Genomic DNA, 19623 nt, shown 5'->3' with positions numbered 1-19623 from the left:
AATTCATATAATAATTACCCACATACAACAAACAATCTATAAACGTACAAACAAACGAAACAAACAAAAAAATATACAAAATGCATTAAAATTTACTTATCTAAAATACAACAATAACAACTAAAAAACTAAACAACATACATCTTAACTGTCTAATCTAACCCAAATTTATAAACACATGCATAAACTAAAACTACAGAAAAACACTTAAAACTCTATAACAATAAATCAAGCTAACATGACAAAAAACCACAATACAATACCAAATTAAAATCATGCAAAAACAAAATATCTATCCAATAAAAACAGCAAAACTAAATTAATACATAAATACACTATTTAAAACAACAATACATACAAATCGTTTGACAAAATTTTTTAACAAAAACAACACATACTTAAACATACCAAAGCAACACATATGAATACAAGAACACTATATTAACAATGCAACACAATACTAAAGAAAAAGCACATAATCACAACAAATAATACAAATTTAAAACTAGAACTAAACAATACACAAATTAACTATTTAATACAACACAAAATTCTTAAAATACCTACTTAAACTATTAATATAACAAGAAATACAAAACACACCTAAAACAAAATAAAATCAATTCATATTATAATAAAAATTAAAACGAACCAGCGGAGTCCTTCTGGTCGGCGCCTTCGGATCCGACATCTCCAATCCTGATGCACAAAACCTATAAATAAAAAGAAATTAAAAACGAATTAGATAAAATTGCAACAAAAATCAAAACAACAAGCTATTCAACTAAATAAACATGCAAATCTAAAACTACGCAAAACAAATCAACTAAACACAGATAAAACATACACAACATGCAACCAAAACAACACCTGTGTTGTTCAGGTGTAGTACATCTACACCTGAACAACACAAACTGCCACAACACAGCAAAATGTGCCAATGAGACGTCCCACCTGGCCCCAACAAGCTTACATGAACTGTCGAGGTCGCTCTGGAAAAGTCAACTCCTTACTGGGCTTTCACTCCAACCTGCCCATACCTGAAAATAAAAACACACAGATGAATATCGGGATTCCTGCCTGGCAAATCATTCTCTCCTTGCAGGATTCTACTTACCTCACACCAACGCCTACTCTTCACCTGTGGCCGGCATGAGCTGGCTGGCAACCCAAAGGCCAAGTCACGACAACACCTAAAAAACAAATGAGACCAATACTTACCAACAAAATTACCTACCTGTGATTCTCTCCTAGATGCGCCGGAAACCTGGAAGCGAAACATGGTACCTGGAAAAAAGAAAAATTGTAAATTATAACTCAAAAACTTTGCAAATTGGGCCTTTGTTTACCTTTTTCATCTAATGTGACCTAACCATACAATTTAAATAACATGCCCACTAAATGTTAAATCAAAATGTTAATTAACATGCCAATGTAAATGACTGCCGATACTCACCACATCGCATACATTTGCAATGGCACTACTTTCAAACCATTCTACTTTAAACAATTCTCTTAAAAATTTAATCTAAGGCATGCAACTAACTAATAACTCTAATAACATAAACATTTTCAAGCCGATACAACAATTAACATAACTCTTAACATCGATAACAATGCCACCAAACGATAAACCACAGTCGATAATGTAAACAAAACACACACATAGTGCCAGCCATAACTACTAACACACTTAAAAGAAACACTTTGATACAAATTCTATGATAAACACATGAAAATAACCAGATCTTAACATAAAAACTTAAAACTACACAAGCTACCTCTATCTCACACATGTAACTAACTAAAACAATGCCCAATATTATGCTAAAAATAATTCTACCAACAAATCTACCTACATACTATGCTAAACATGCAAACCCTGAAATTTTTAATACACACTACACACTGGTCAAACCACTATATGACATGCTACAAAAAAAATAATAAGAGAAATTAAAAAACACTCTGAAATTAGCAAAAATCAGGGAAAACACACTAAAAAAAATACTTCAAATTGAACTAAACACTAAAAATGGGCAAAATATAATATAAAAAAGCATTAATAAAATAATATACAAAAATAATAAAACTAACACATAAAATAAACTAAAAACAAACCATAAAAAGACTAAACACTAAAATCAATCTAAACATAATACATATCACTAAAACTAATCAAAACTTATAATACTTACCAACACCACCCACTAAATATCATAAACATGCTATAAAATCAAATAAATTACCTAAATCAAATAACCAAAAATAATACTTACCACAAAAATTAATATTAAAATATATATAAAGAACAATTTAAATCATAAAATATACTAAATAATACAAACCATTCATACTTACCAAAACACTCACCTAAAAATCATAAAACAAACCTAAAAATCATGAACCTAAATCATAAAAAGATTTTATAAAGAAATACTATATATTATACTTACCTCTAATCCAAACTCTAACCTAAAGCATAAAAAACGAAACCAATAATACTTACCTCAATTGCCATACCCTAAATCTAAATCAAAGCTAAAATAAACCTAATACTTACCATTAATATCTCTATTTCACTAATAACTCTAAATATACTTACCTATTATACCACCTAAGCTGAAATTTTTATCTATGTCTATTTTTAAGAAATTATATGTAATCAATTTTTAAAGAGTATTATGTCGCCCATATAGATTGTAAGTAGGGAAAAATTGTGAAGATCTCAGTTGAGATATATACAATAAAGTGGCCAGCAACTCAGTTGCTTGGCTATGGGCATATGCTTCGGCTGCCAAACAGGAAAATCAAACCACAGCCACTACGATCTCCCACAAGGGGGCCAACACTAATTGGGCTAGCCTTGGGCCAACTAGCCCATCCCGTAGTACCGAATCACAGCTTCGGTCGGCTGTTCGCAGTCGAAACTACTAGCCATATGTGTCCTCGACAACACGGAATGGATCGTCCTCGACTCCCCCAACTAGGGTTCGTCTACCCAGATTGCAGCTTTGGCGGGCTGTTCGCAGTCAGAGACTACTAGCCATTTTAGTTCAACACGAACATGGAATGGATCATCCCCGACTCGCCCTCATGGGGTTTGTCTACCAGATTTGCAGCTTTGGCGGGCTGTTCGCAGTCGAAACTACTAGCCATTTCTGTTCAGCACGAACAGGAAATGGATCATCCCTGACTCGCCCCTCATGGGGTTCGTCTACCAGATTTGCAGCTTTGGCGGGCTGTTCGCAGTCGAAACTACTAGCCATTTTAGGCAAACATTGACATGTGGCGTCCTACTCAGACTTCTCTCATACAGGAATGCATTCAGCGATCCATAGCCAGTCAGCAGAATCCAGCGTGAAGTCCAAAACCAAAGTCCTTCCGGCTGAAGACGAAGCATGCGTCGGGATAAACTCATGAGTCGGTCGACCGTGCTCATCGTCATCCCACCTGCATTGCCACTCGCAGCACATACGTTCGTCTAGCATCGCCTTCATCTGCTTCCGATCCAGATTTGCTACATCCAGACCGAACAGCCAATTGCCTTCCTCGAGGGGGTGGGAATGCTTCACCCTGTACCTAATCGCCAGTTGCCTGGCAACCAAGTCCAACGGGGGGGCTCCAGCAAGCACCTGCAGTGCCACAGTGGACACTGTACGGCATACCGGCAGGCATCCCAAGAGCATGACCGTCTGGCAAGAGCAGAGGTGCCTCCTGGCGACCATCGTACTCTTAACCGCGGAATACCACACTGAGGCACCAAATAGCGCACAAGGCACCATGAGTCCAGCATACACAGTGCGTCTGGATCGGGGACTGAGACCCCAGTCAACCCTCAGAACGCGACTGAGTGCACCACTGACTCCAGCCAACTTACCGCGTAATCCTGCGATGTGCGGCTCTCAACGAGAGCATTAAATGCCCCGATGGCCTTCCATTAAAGCGACAATTCCGGCAGTCCACCGGATTTTCGCACTTCCAGATCTTGTCGCCCTTCTGACCACATCGGAAGCATGTCGCCTCTGTTGCACCACACTGGGCCACCTTATGGTCGTAGCCTGCGCATCTGTGGCAGTGGGTCCTTACGATCCAGCGGAACCTGTAGCTGAACCACTGAATGTAGAACCTCTCACGGCCTTCCAGCAAGGACGCAATCGAGTCGTCTACCTCGATAGAGACGTTCACTCTCTTGCCTTCTTGCGCGACCCATGGCTTTGACACCATGTGCACTGCCTTTTTAAAGGACTCTACCGTCATCTCTTTGAAGTTGTTTTCGTAGAGCTGCTGCATGAAGACCTCCGGGGTGAGTTTGGTGTCAACCTCCATCACCTTCAGGGAAGGTCTTGCCGCCTTCTTCTGTTGGACATTCAGTCCAACTTCTGCGAACTTCTTATTCGCTACCACCCGCTGTATTTCGACAACCGACGGCGTGCGGATGACAGCGCCTCCGCTCCTGAGTTCGCGTACTTCATGTACACGCACTCCCAGCGTCGGTGCGACCTCCTTCATCACCCGCTCGGCCACTTGCTTGCTGGACACGTTCGGGTCCCGACTCGTGACCACCGCGGACCACGTCTCAGCTGGCTTGCTGATCCGTGGCGCGGCGACCGGCACTCCGGGGACGGGGACAACGGCAGCAGCTCTGGCGGTGACCGCGGGGGAAGGCAGCATTGTACGCAGCAATATGCGCAGCAACAGGGGTGGTGGGCGGCTGTGCAGCAGGTTTGCTCTCTGCCGCTTCCAACAGAGCGTTCCTGAGGGTCAGCGATGTCGCCAACTCCTCCAAGCGTCTGATAGCAGACGATAGCTGCGATGCAGCTACTGACTCCATGTCAATCATGGCATTTCTAATGGCTTGCCCTGAGGCGCCAATCTCTGCGAGAATCGCAGACGAGCCACCGGCGACAATTCGCCACGCTCCGCTTCGCGGTATCTCCGTCTCGGCTGGTCCAGCGGCTGGACTTTCGACAGCTTCAGGAGAAGCAGCAGCGGCGGCAGCCTTACGTTTGGCTGGCTTCACGGGGGGCGCGGGCATGGATACGCTGTCCAGATGCGGCTTTTTTCGCAACGGGGGCGACTTGCTCCAGCACCGGCGACGAACGAGCCGAGCGAGCCTTCGCTTTCCGCGACTTCTTTTCCCGCTTACCGACGACGACCGTCATCTCGGCGCCCGACTCGTCAACGGTGTCACTACCAGTGACATTCATCGACTCCGCGGCCGACTCAACACACGACGTAGCGCTGCGGGCGCTTTCAACAACGCTGGAAGCGCTCATCACGCTGATGGTGCTTCCACTGCGTTTCATGGATCCGTCCATGACAACGTCTCTACACGAATAGTTCGTGTCACGAAAAATTCGAAAAAATTTTCCGTGTCACGCACGAACTATCGCTCACGCACGAACAATCGGCTCACGCACGAGTCCGATCACGCACGCCGAAAACCGCACTTGGCCCTTTTAGCGAGGGCGCACTGTACTAGCACTCTTCTCGAGTGTCCACTGTACTTGAGCACGTGCTCGCACACACACTTGCACTGTCACTCACACGCACAGTCTCAACTGGTAAACAAGTTACCGTTGCTTGGCACACTAATCCACTTGTTTACGACAAGTGAGCACTTCACCGTTTCAATCGGTGTCTCTGTCTTGCACTTTCCACTGTTTCTTTTGCGTTTGATTTTCGCAACTGACACTACCCGGCGACACAACCGCACGCAACGACAGTCCAAACAAGACTGAGTAGATAGGGACATGAAGTCTTTAGGGACAGTAGGAATCTCGTTAATCCATTCATGCGCGTCACTAATTAGATGACGAGGCATTTGGCAATTTTTTTTTTTTTTTTTTTTGATCGCCGAGGAAGGAAATCTTCTAAAGATACGAGCAACCAACTACTGGACAATCTCGTATGCACGATTCGCTGCATCATCGGGACAATGAAGTCCCACAGCGCCTACGTACTAAAACCACCTCTTTTTGACAATGCGATGTTTGTACCTTTTTAGATGTAATGCCAAGGTAGCAGGCAAAAGTATAGAGAAACTAGAGGTTAGTACATCTAGCTTCGAGTATACCCAGCACAATACATGAAATATTTAAATGACGTCACTCCGCCATTTACTGCTCTGACGCTGATGAGTTTGGTATCTTCAGCGATGAGGAGATCTTTTTCAATCAATCGTTTTACCGACTGACCACTCCAGATTCCTCTCCAGTTGAGTGTAACGGAATGAAACTCGATTTCACCTGTCAGCCCCATAGACAGAGGGCTGTACATGAAGAAGGAAAGGCCAATAGATTATGAGTCACCAGAGGAGTCTGATGAAACGGTGATTTCTATTAAAACCCCCCCCCCCCCCACCAATAAAACACATTGCGACTCCATGTCGCCAATGGTGACTGATGATGACAGCTCCAACCCTTCCACTAATGCTGACCCAACTAACATAACTACATCTAACAAAATAAACCACTACCTTAAAACTATGGAATCAAAAACAACTTTAACCAACAATAACAAAAGAAAAATTGATAACAACACAAATGACAATAAACAAAATAAAATCTATATAACTAATCATAAACAAACAGATGACATCGCTACAGACAACAAAACCAACACAGACCATAAAAAGAACGCAGAACCACCTCTACAACAACAACAACAATCGCAGCACCAGCAGCAAATAAAACAACAACAAACACAGCAGCAGCAACAACCGCAGCAGCAACTACAGCAACAGCAACAACACACCCAGCTACAACAACAACCACAACAGCAAGTACTCAACAACAACTACAACAACAAAACAAACCAAACAATCAACCAATTCCCCCAATAATATTACCTGACGATGAAGAAACCCACGCATTATTCAACAATCCCTTACTGACAAACCTAAAAGAAAAAATAACAACAACAAAAATTAATAATAAATACATATTAATGCCAAAGCTTCACCCATCAGTCTCCAGATCTCAGAGGCTATAGGATTGTCATCAAGGGGCTGCATCAGACTACCAATGCGAAATGGGTCCGAGAGGAGCTGGAAAAACTCGGCTACCACGTGCGGTACATGGACCTTATAAGGAGCGCCCGCACTAATAAGATATTGGGCTTCTTCGAAGTTGAACTGGCGCCACAAGAGGAGGGGCTAAATGAGAAAATCCTCCTATTGACCATATTATGTGGTCAACAAGTGGCAATAGAGCAACAGAGAAAGCGCCTGCTACCTATACAGTGCCATCGCTGCCAACGATTTGAGCACAGCAAAAACTACTGCTTCATGGAGCCGAGGTGCGTCAAGTGTGCAGGGGCCCACCTCACAGCAGCCTGTGAGATTGGCAAAACGCCAAATCCAATCTGCGCGAACTGCAACGGCCTGCACGCTGCAAGCTATAAAGGATGCCCTATTTACGCAGAGGAGCTAGCGCGTGTGAGAGCAAGGGCAGCCCCGCACAATCGCCTACGTCGCCCACACCACACTAAAGAGGACCACCCAGCCACATCAACAAACTACAACAACTTACACTACAGCAAATCCTACTACAACTCTAACAATCAACAAGCAACACACAAATTTACTACAAATACAATGCAAAACAACCACCACAATTATCACAACCCAAACTACAACAACACAAGATATAAATACTACAATAATAACCAAAACAACCACAACACCCTTAATAATCCACAAACTAATGAAGAACTAACTAATTACAAACATATAACCAACAAACTAATAATACAAATTGGAATCTTAAACGCTCTAATTAAAAAAAATACTACCACTCACAATTAACACAAAGAATCCAATGACGTCATAACACACGCAAACAGCATACTACAAAATTTAGAACAACAAACAGAAAGCATTAAAACAAACCTAAACATACCTAATAAAACACACACTCAATCTACACCTGAAAAAGAAAAAGAGGAGGACCGTCTCGACCCGCCCACTCTAAATAAAATCAAAACCTGAAAACCAAAATAAATAAAACACACCTGAAACAATTAAAAAAGAAATACTTACCAAACTCTTATCAAATAAAACGCTTACACAAATCAATAATTAAAACTTTATTTAAAATCGCAAACTTATCAGATAAACAAATTTCTTCTTTACTGCACCTATAAAATGAAAAAAAAAAAAAAAAAAAAAAACAACGTAATTACAAAAATACACCAACACATATACAAAAACACAGCTTAAATTACCTAAAAAATATACACGAAAAAAACACTAGACCAACTAAAACAACTCAACTCTAAAACAAAAATCAGAAAAACTAAAAAAGAACAGCAACTATGCAACATAAAAACATCAATACTAAAACAATATTTAAATAAACAAACTAATACAACAAAAACTACAAAATACTACACAAAATCTAATACTGAAATAATACATATTAAAACACACCAAAAATGCATAAATAATCACAGTTACACTACACTAAAAAATGCAATTCAATTACAAATAAAAAATATATTAATATAAATCTTAATGCAAACTAGATCCCAAATCTAAATCAATACATGAATTAACTAACTAATACATCTAATTAAAATCTAAAACTCGCAACAAAACTACAAATACAACATCAAAATCGACACATACTTAAAGCAAAACACGTAATGACTCTACCAAACAACTCAATTCAAATACAGTTCAAAAACGCATAAACACAACAACTAATACATATTAAAAACTAAAACCTAATTAATACAATGATTAGCCACTAATGCAGCAAAGAAATCCTCAAAACTTACACTAAATCTACTACTAAAGCACATATCTTAAAACCACTCATAACAAAATACATGATTTCACCCTGCGAACGGAACACAATACAATAACAAATAAAAAGCATATAAACACTAATTCTAATACAAAATAAATGCTAAAACTAAAATGCTACACAAATACACTACCTAATGCAACACAAAAAAACTCGCGAAATATACAATTAAACTAAAAATATAATAACAAAATTGAAACGCACTTATAACAAAATAAAATTACACAATCTTAAAAGATAAATAAAACGGCATCTGTGGAGTCGTCCTGGCTGGCGATTCTGCATCTAGCATCTCCAATTCGGATGTTCAAAACCTAAAAAGAAAAAGAAACCAAAAACAAATTAATAAAAAATTACAAATAACTAAAAAGCGATCAAGCAAACTAAACAAACACAAATAAAAATGCAACATAACCTAATAAAAACCTACTAACAACACACTCAAAATATATAAACATAAAACACAAAACGAAATTACGCAACTCCCACCAATAATAACACGCACAAATAAAAGGAGAAAAACCAAAACCCACACAAACAAAATATGCCACAATTAAAACGCACACTAGCACAAATACCGCCAATCACTACACCTACGCATATGCATACACTAATACAAACACAAAAACAAAATTCTAAAACACTAAACTAAATGCTACAACACACAAATAAATATGCAGCTAACAACAACATATGCAAGCAACAAGTGGCAACAAACATCTTACACCGCACACACATAATACACCATAACTAAAATGCACACAAGCATAAAACTGCCAACCACTACACATACATGCATGCAACTATCACAAAACAAAAACACTAAAACACAACATAATCTTTTTAATTAATCAAAACCAAAACACTGTAAGATTCCAATTATTTAAAGTCTGTTAAATACTCATGTATATACCGAAACCGGTATTGTAGTATCGATTGTTAGTAATAAGTATCGACTGTTAGTAATAAGTATCGATTGTTAGTGATAAGTATCGATTGTGAGTAATAAGTATCGATGGTTAGAGATAAGTCTTCGATAGGTTGAGAGACGGCGTCTCTCTTCTCTTCCGGCGACGAAACGAACAAGTTGTCTCTGCGCAGACGACCAGAATCAAATCGGAAAAATACTAATCCATCCTTCTAATTATTATTTAAAATATAGCGGAATACCACACTGAGGCACCAAATAGCGCACAAGGCACCATGAGTCCAGCATACACAGTGCGTCTGGATCGGGGACTGAGACCCCAGTCAACCCTCAGAACGCGACTGAGTGCACCACTGACTCCAGCCAACTTACCGCGTAATCCTGCGATGTGCGGCTCTCAACGAGAGCATTAAATGCCCCGATGGCCTTCCATTAAAGCGACAATTCCGGCAGTCCACCGGATTTTCGCACTTCCAGATCTTGTCGCCCTTCTGACCACATCGGAAGCATGTCGCCTCTGTTGCACCACACTGGGCCACCTTATGGTCGTAGCCTGCGCATCTGTGGCAGTGGGTCCTTACGATCCAGCGGAACCTGTAGCTGAACCACTGAATGTAGAACCTCTCACGGCCTTCCAGCAAGGACGCAATCGAGTTGTCTACCTCGATAGAGACGTTCACTCTCTTGCCTTCTTGCGCGACCCATGGCTTTGACACCATGTGCACTGCCTTTTTAAAGGACTCTACCGTCATCTCTTTGAAGTTGTTTTCGTAGAGCTGCTGCATGAAGACCTCCGGGGTGAGTTTGGTGTCAACCTCCATCACCTTCAGGGAAGGTCTTGCCGCCTTCTTCTGTTGGACATTCAGTCCAACTTCTGCGAACTTCTTATTCGCTACCACCCGCTGTATTTCGACAACCGACGGCGTGCGGATGACAGCGCCTCCGCTCCTGAGTTCGCGTACTTCATGTACACGCACTCCCAGCGTCGGTGCGACCTCCTTCATCACCCGCTCGGCCACTTGCTTGCTGGACACGTTCGGGTCCCGACTCGTGACCACCGCGGACCACGTCTCAGCTGGCTTGCTGATCCGTGGCGCGGCGACCGGCACTCCGGGGACGGGGACAACGGCAGCAGCTCTGGCGGTGACCGCGGGGAAGGCAGCATTGTACGCAGCAATATGCGCAGCAACAGGGGTGGTGGGCGGCTGTGCAGCAGGTTTGCTCTCTGCCGCTTCCAACAGAGCGTTCCTGAGGGTCAGCGATGTCGCCAACTCCTCCAAGCGTCTGATAGCAGACGATAGCTGCGATGCAGCTACTGACTCCATGTCAATCATGGCATTTCTAATGGCTTGCCCTGAGGCGCCAATCTCTGCGAGAATCGCAGACGAGCCACCGGCGACAATTCGCCACGCTCCGCTTCGCGGTATCTCCGTCTCGGCTGGTCCAGCGGCTGGACTTTCGACAGCTTCAGGAGAAGCAGCAGCGGCGGCAGCCTTACGTTTGGCTGGCTTCACGGGGGGCGCGGGCATGGATACGCTGTCCAGATGCGGCTTTTTCGCAACGGGGGCGACTTGCTCCAGCACCGGCGACGAACGAGCCGAGCGAGCCTTCGCTTTCCGCGACTTCTTTTCCCGCTTACCGACGACGACCGTCATCTCGGCGCCCGACTCGTCAACGGTGTCACTACCAGTGACATTCATCGACTCCGCGGCCGACTCAACACACGACGTAGCGCTGCGGGCGCTTTCAACAACGCTGGAAGCGCTCATCACGCTGATGGTGCTTCCACTGCGTTTCATGGATCCGTCCATGACAACGTCTCTACACGAATAGTTCGTGTCACGAAAAAATTCGAAAAAAATTTTCCGTGTCACGCACGAACTATCGGCTCACGCACGAACAATCGGCTCACGCACGAGTCCGATCACGCACGCCGAAAACCGCACTTGGCCCTTTTAGCGAGGGCGCACTGTACTAGCACTCTTCTCGAGTGTCCACTGTACTTGAGCACGTGCTCGCACACACACTTGCACTGTCACTCACACGCACAGTCTCAACTGGTAAACAAGTTACCGTTGCTTGGCACACTAATCCACTTGTTTACGACAAGTGAGCACTTCACCGTTTCAATCGGTGTCTCTGTCTTGCACTTTTCCACTGTTTCTTTTGCGTTTGATTTTCGCAACTGACACTACCGCGACACAACCGCACGCAACGACAGTCCAAACAAGACTGAGTAGATAGGGACATGAAGTCTTTAGGGACAGTAGGAATCTCGTTAATCCATTCATGCGCGTCACTAATTAGATGACGAGGCATTTGGCAATTTTTTTTTTTTTTTTTTTGATCGCCGAGGAAGGAAATCTTCTAAAGATACGAGCAACCAACTACTGGACAATCTCGTATGCACGATTCGCTGCATCATCGGGACAATGAAGTCCCACAGCGCCTACGTACTAAAACCACCTCTTTTTGACAATGCGATGTTTGTACCTTTTTAGATGTAATGCCAAGGTAGCAGGCAAAAGTATAGAGAAACTAGAGGTTAGTACATCTAGCTTCGAGTATACCCAGCACAATACATGAAATATTTAAATGACGTCACTCCGCCATTTACTGCTCTGACGCTGATGAGTTTGGTATCTTCAGCGATGAGGAGATCTTTTTCAATCAATCGTTTTACCGACTGACCACTCCAGATTCCTCTCCAGTTGAGTGTAACGGAATGAAACTCGATTTCACCTGTCAGCCCCATAGACAGAGGGCTGTACATGAAGAAGGAAAGGCCAATAGATTATGAGTCACCAGAGGAGTCTGATGAAACGGTGATTTCTATTAAAACCCCCCCCCCCCCCCCCAATAAAACACATTGCGACTCCATGTCGCCAATGGTGACTGATGGTGACAGCTGCAACCCTTCCACTAATGCTGACCCAACTAACATAACTACATCTAACAAAATAAACCACTACCTTAAAACTATGGAATCAAAAACAACTTTAACCAACAATAACAAAAGAAAAATTGATAACAACACAAATGACAATAAACAAAATAAAATCTATATAACTAATCATAAACAAACAGATGACATCGCTACAGACAACAAAACCAACACAGACCATAAAAAGAACGCAGAACCACCTCTACAACAACAACAACAATCGCAGCACCAGCAGCAAATAAAACAACAACAAACACAGCAGCAGCAACAACCGCAGCAGCAACTACAGCAACAGCAACAACACACCCAGCTACAACAACAACCACAACAGCAAGTACCTCAACAACAACTACAACAACAAAACAAACCAAACAATCAACCAATTCCCCCAATAATATTACCTGACGATGAAGAAACCCACGCATTATTCAACAATCCCTTACTGACAAACCTAAAAGAAAAAATAACAACAACAAAAATTAATAATAAATACATATTAATGCCAAAGCCTTCACCCATCAGTCTCCAGATCTCAGAGGCTATAGGATTGTCATCAAGGGGCTGCATCAGACTACCAATGCGAAATGGGTCCGAGAGGAGCTGGAAAAACTCGGCTACCACGTGCGGTACATGGACCTTATAAGGAGCGCCCGCACTAATAAGATATTGGGCTTCTTCGAAGTTGAACTGGCGCCACAAGAGGAGGGGCTAAATGAGAAAATCCTCCTATTGACCATATTATGTGGTCAACAAGTGGCAATAGAGCAACAGAGAAAGCGCCTGCTACCTATACAGTGCCATCGCTGCCAACGATTTGAGCACAGCAAAAACTACTGCTTCATGGAGCCGAGGTGCGTCAAGTGTGCAGGGGCCCACCTCACAGCAGCCTGTGAGATTGGCAAAACGCCAAATCCAATCTGCGCGAACTGCAACGGCCTGCACGCTGCAAGCTATAAAGGATGCCCTATTTACGCAGAGGAGCTAGCGCGTGTGAGAGCAAGGGCAGCCCCGCACAATCGCCTACGTCGCCCACACCACACTAAAGAGGACCACCCAGCCACATCAACAAACTACAACAACTTACACTACAGCAAATCCTACTACAACTCTAACAATCAACAAGCAACACACAAATTTACTACAAATACAATGCAAAACAACCACCACAATTATCACAACCCAAACTACAACAACACAAGATATAAATACTACAATAATAACCAAAACAACCACAACACCCTTAATAATCCACAAACTAATGAAGAACTAACTAATTACAAACATATAACCAACAAACTAATAATACAAATTGGAATCTTAAACGCTCTAATTAAAAAAATACTACCACTCACAATTAACACAAAAGAATCCAATGACGTCATAACACACGCAAACAGCATACTACAAAATTTAGAACAACAAACAGAAAGCATTAAAACAAACCTAAACATACCTAATAAAACACACACTCAATCTACACCTGAAAAAGAAAAAGAGGAGGACCGTCTCGACCCGCCCACTCTAAATAAAATCAAAACCTGAAAACCAAAATAAATAAAACACACCTGAAACAATTAAAAAGAAATACTTACCAAACTCTTATCAAATAAAACGCTTACACAAATCAATAATTAAAACTTTATTTAAAATCGCAAACTTATCAGATAAACAAATTTCTTCTTTACTGCACCTATAAAATGAAAAAAAAAAAAAAAAAAAACAACGTAATTACAAAAATACACCAACACATATACAAAAACACAGCTTAAATTACCTAAAAAATATACACGAAAAAAACACTAGACCAACTAAAACAACTCAACTCTAAAACAAAAATCAGAAAAACTAAAAAAGAACAGCAACTATGCAACATAAAAACATCAATACTAAAACAATATTTAAATAAACAAACTAATACAACAAAAACTACAAAATACTACACAAAATCTAATACTGAAATAATACATATTAAAACACACCAAAAATGCATAAATAATCACAGTTACACTACACTAAAAAATGCAATTCAATTACAAATAAAAAATATATTAATATAAATCTTAATGCAAACTAGATCCCAAATCTAAATCAATACATGAATTAACTAACTAATACATCTAATTAAAATCTAAAACTCGCAACAAAACTACAAATACAACATCAAAATCGACACATACTTAAAGCAAAACACGTAATGACTCTACCAAACAACTCAATTCAAATACAGTTCAAAAACGCATAAACACAACAACTAATACATATTAAAAACTAAAACCTAATTAATACAATGATTAGCCACCTAATGCAGCAAAGAAATCCTCAAAACTTACACTAAATCTACTACTAAAGCACATATCTTAAAACCACTCATAACAAAATACATGATTTCACCCTGCGAACGGAACACAATACAATAACAAATAAAAAGCATATAAACACTAATTCTAATACAAAATAAATGCTAAAACTAAAATGCTACACAAATACACTACCTAATGCAACACAAAAAAACTCGCGAAATATACAATTAAACTAAAAATATAATAACAAAATTGAAACGCACTTATAACAAAATAAAAATTACACAATCTTAAAAGATAAATAAAACGGCATCTGTGGAGTCGTCCTGGCTGGCGATTCTGCATCTAGCATCTCCAATTCGGATGTTCAAAACCTAAAAAGAAAAAGAAACCAAAAACAAATTAATAAAAAATTACAAATAACTAAAAAGCGATCAAGCAAACTAAACAAACACAAATAAAAAATGCAACATAACCTAATAAAAACCTACTAACAACACACTCAAAATATATAAACATAAAACACAAAACAAATTACGCAACTCCCACCAATAATAACACGCACAAATAAAAGGAGAAAAACCAAAACCCACACAAACAAAATATGCCACAATTAAAACGCACACTAGCACAAATACCGCCAATCACTACACCTACGCATATGCATACACTAATACAAACACAAAAACAAAATTCTAAAACACTAAACTAAATGCTACAACACACAAATAAATATGCAGCTAACAACAACATATGCAAGCAACAAGTGGCAACAAACATCTTACACCGCACACACATAATACACCATAACTAAAATGCACACAAGCATAAAACTGCCAACCACTACACATACATGCATGCAACTATCACAAAACAAAAACACTAAAACACAACATAATCTTTTTAATTAATCAAAACCAAAACACTGTAAGATTCCAATTATTTAAAGTCTGTTAAATACTCATGTATATACCGAAACCGGTATTGTAGTATCGATTGTTAGTAATAAGTATCGACTGTTAGTAATAAGTATCGATTGTTAGTGATAAGTATCGATTGTGAGTAATAAGTATCGATGGTTAGCGATAAGTCTTCGATAGGTTGAGAGACGGCGTCTCTCTTCTCTTCCGGCGACGAAACGAACAAGTTGTCTCTGCGCAGACGACCAGAATCAAATCGGAAAAATACTAATCCATCCTTCTAATTATTATTTAAAATATAGCTATTTACAACTCAGAAGTGGGATGACCACCCGAAAAGATAAATATTTCGGGACACGGCAGGCCACACGTTCCACATCGAGAACGGCCGCCTCCACGCCCACCGCTGCTGGTGCACCCACTGCTGTGACTCCCGCTGCAGTACCGAGAGCCGCTGTGCCAACTGCCGACATACTCCCCCCTGCCGGGCCCGCCGCTGCTGGGCCAACTGCGGACATACTTGCCCCTGCCGGGCCCGCCGCTGCTGGCCAACTGCGGACATACTTGCCCTGCGGCACGCTGCTGCCGTACTCGCCAGGTTGGCCAACCGGCATGCTCGCCCGCGGCAACTGCTGCTATACGAGCCCTGCTGGGCTAACTGATGCCACATTCGCCCCTGCCGGGCCAACGGCTGACATATTCGCCCCTGCCGGGCCAACCGCTGACATGCTCGCCCCCGCCGGGCCAACTGCTGCTATACGAGCCCCTGCCGGGCCAACGGCTGACATATTCGCCCCTGCCGGGCCAACGACTGACACATTCGCCCCTGCCGGGCCAACCGCTGACATGCTCGCCCCCGCCGGGCCAACTGCTGCTATACGAGCCCCTGCTGGGCTAACTGATGCCACATTCGCCCCTGCCGGGCCAACTGCTGCTGCATCCGCCCCTGCTGGGCCAACCGCTGCTGCATCCGCCCCTGCCGGGCCCTCCGCTGCCACACTCGCCCCTGCCGGGCCCGCCGCTGCTGCATCCGCCCCTGCTGGGCCAACCGCTGCTGCATCCGCCCCTGCTGGGCCAACCGCTGCTGCATCCGCCCCTGCTGGCCCTCCGCTGCTGCATACGCCCCTGCTGGGCCCGCCGCTGCTGCATACGCCCCGCTGGGCCCGCCGCTGCTGCATCCGCCCCTGCGGGCCCCCGCTGCTGCATCGCCCCTGCTGGGCCCGCCGCTGCTGCATCCGCCCCTGCCGGGCCCTCCGCTGCTGCATACGCCCCTGCTGGGCCCGCCGCTGCTGCATACGCCCCTGCTGGGCCCGCCGCTGCTGCATCCGCCCCTGCTGGGCCCGCCGCTGCTGCATCCGCCCCTGCTGGGCCCGCCGCCGCTGCATCCGCACCTGCCGGGCCCGCCGCTGCTGCATCCGCCCCTGCCGGGCCCTCCGCTGTCACCCTCGCCCCTGCTGGCCCAACTGCCGTCATACTCGCCCCTGCTGCACCCGCCGCTGCTGTGCCCGCCGCTGCTGTGCCCGCCGCTTACAAGCCACCTCTGCAGACTGCCGCTGCTGCCGCCTCTGCACCCGCTGCCACTGCTGTACCCGCTGCCACTGTCGTACCCACCACCGCTGCACCCGCTGCCATCGCTGTACCCGCCGCCGCATCCATTACGGTACCTGCCGCCGCTGCCACATCCACTGTACCTGCGGATGCTGTGCCCGCCGACTATATGTCTGCCATGCGGGTTGCGGCCTTGCTCGCCGCCCCCGTCACCGGTCTCGACGCGGAGCCATGGGAAGAGATGCCCGCTCTAGTACCTCTAGTACCCCCCGTACCGACTTCCGCGGCCGCCATCACACCGGCCACTTCCGCCTCCCGCAGCCTGGATGAGCAACTGGCGACGCTGCAGAAACAACATGAGTTGCTACAGCTGCAGCATCAGATCCTCAAGCTGCAGCAAGGGATTGACGAATTCCAAGCACCGAGGCAGCAAGTCAGTGACGTGAGTGTCATTGAGAGCATGGTGGCTCGATTTTCAGCGGATAACGCATATGACGTGAAGAAATGGCTGAATGACCTGGAAGACGCATTTGGAATTCTGCAGTTGAACGACCGCCTACGTTTGATCGCATGCCGTCGCATGCTGGAAGGTACGGCGGCGGTGCTGCTGCGCACGGTATCGGTGCACAGCTACGAAGAATTAAAAGCAATCCTCTTGCGAGAATTTGGACGCTCGTGTAGCGTCGAGGAAGTGTACCACGCTCTGCGGGGCCGGCGCATCAAGGCAGGCGAGGGATGTTTGAGATTCGCAATCGAGATGCAGGAGATTGCCATGAATGCTCCGATACCGGAGAACGAGCTGGTCGACCTGATAATTGATGGATTGCGGGACAATTCTACTCGAGTCGGCATGCTGTACTCAGCCCGGACGGTGGCCGAACTGAAGCCCTTACTGGAACGTTACGAACGCCTCCGTATGCAGGCCGCTGCCTCCCGACAGAGCAACAGCGTGAAGGCGCAGTCAACAACAACTGCCGTGGCGCCTGGAAACAAATCGTCGGGCACCGCTACGAGTGAGACCAGATGTTTCAACTGCTCAGGATGGGGGCATTACAAGAGTCAATGCCCGAAGCCAATAAGACCGCCGAATTCGTGTTTCAAGTGTGGCATAGTGGGCCACATCTACAAGAACTGCCCGTCTCGAATTGGGAATGCCACCAACATCACTGCCGCCGCCGCTGATGAAGCGGGAGATCGACTAGACCATTTACAACTGGTGAGTGTTGCTTTTGTTTGTGATGAAGTGCAAGATAGGAAATTTATAGATATGTTTTCTCTCCTTGATTCGGGCAGCCCAAAGAGCTTTATCCGTGAATCTGAAGTCCCCTCCAACTGCCGTCTTAGCCCCCGTACTTTGAACTGCCGTGGCCTAGGAAATAGCCAACTTCTGTCCTTAGGCCAAGTTCAGTGTAGGGTTCGCCTCCGCAACACACAGATAATACATACGTTTGAAGTCCTGACGAACCAAGCAACTGAACTGCCGATGATTATAGGTAGAGATCTTCTGTATAAAATTAATATTAGACTATGTAAACTGAAAGAACTGAAATATGAAAAAGAATCGTTGATACTCATGAATAAACAGACTGAATGTATAAATCCAAAACTTACTGGTGTTCTGAAGTCCTTTGACATATTTAGGGAAGAGAGAGTGATACTGCCGTATGATAGGAATGAGATTGCATCTGCCGAATTGTTGTCTGATTCTCCCCTTTTGAAAACTTCTGCTGTACCTTCGGAAACATTAAACGATGCACTTAGGGCGATAAATTCCATTGAGCTCCCTGCTGTCAGTGAATTAGACTTTGATATAGAGCCCGCGTTACGGGAAGAGCAAACCGCAGCCCTTAAGTCTATTATTTCCGCTTCGTATGTACAAGTTGATCCAGATTTAATCAAGCCCATGAACTATGAGATGAAAATAGAATTGACTAGCCAAACTCCGATTTTCTGCCGCCCCCGCCGTCTGTCGCACCACGAACGCATCGAGGTGCGTGAGATTTGTGACGATCTCTTGAAAGCTGGCATTATTCGCCACAGTAGTTCGCCTTACGCTGCCGCGATTGTCCCTGTACGCAAAAAAGACAACACGCTAAGAAAGTGTGTAGATTACCGCCCGTTGAACAAAATTACAGTTCGAGATCATTTTCCGATTCCTCTGTTAGATGAT

The 19623-nt window shown here is 43.9% G+C and overlaps 1 long non-coding RNA gene across 1 annotated transcript; it reads right to left on the bottom strand.

Moving 5' to 3' along the window:
- Positions 1–535: 535 nt before the first annotated feature.
- On the bottom strand, positions 536–1220 carry LOC124461643. The gene is made up of 3 exons (XR_006955178.1): positions 1118–1220; positions 901–1040; positions 536–713 (listed from the first exon to the last, which is right to left on the bottom strand). It is a non-coding gene; the product is annotated as an uncharacterized LOC124461643 (long non-coding RNA).
- Between the last annotated feature and the right edge of the window lie 18403 nt (positions 1221–19623).

Source organism: Drosophila willistoni, unplaced genomic scaffold (assembly GCF_018902025.1).
Source record: "Drosophila willistoni isolate 14030-0811.24 unplaced genomic scaffold, UCI_dwil_1.1 Seg578, whole genome shotgun sequence".
Classification (NCBI taxonomy): Eukaryota; Metazoa; Arthropoda; class Insecta; order Diptera; family Drosophilidae; genus Drosophila; species Drosophila willistoni.
The sequence above is the reverse complement of the archived record's forward strand: the minus strand, read 5'-3'. Positions and strand labels throughout refer to the sequence as shown.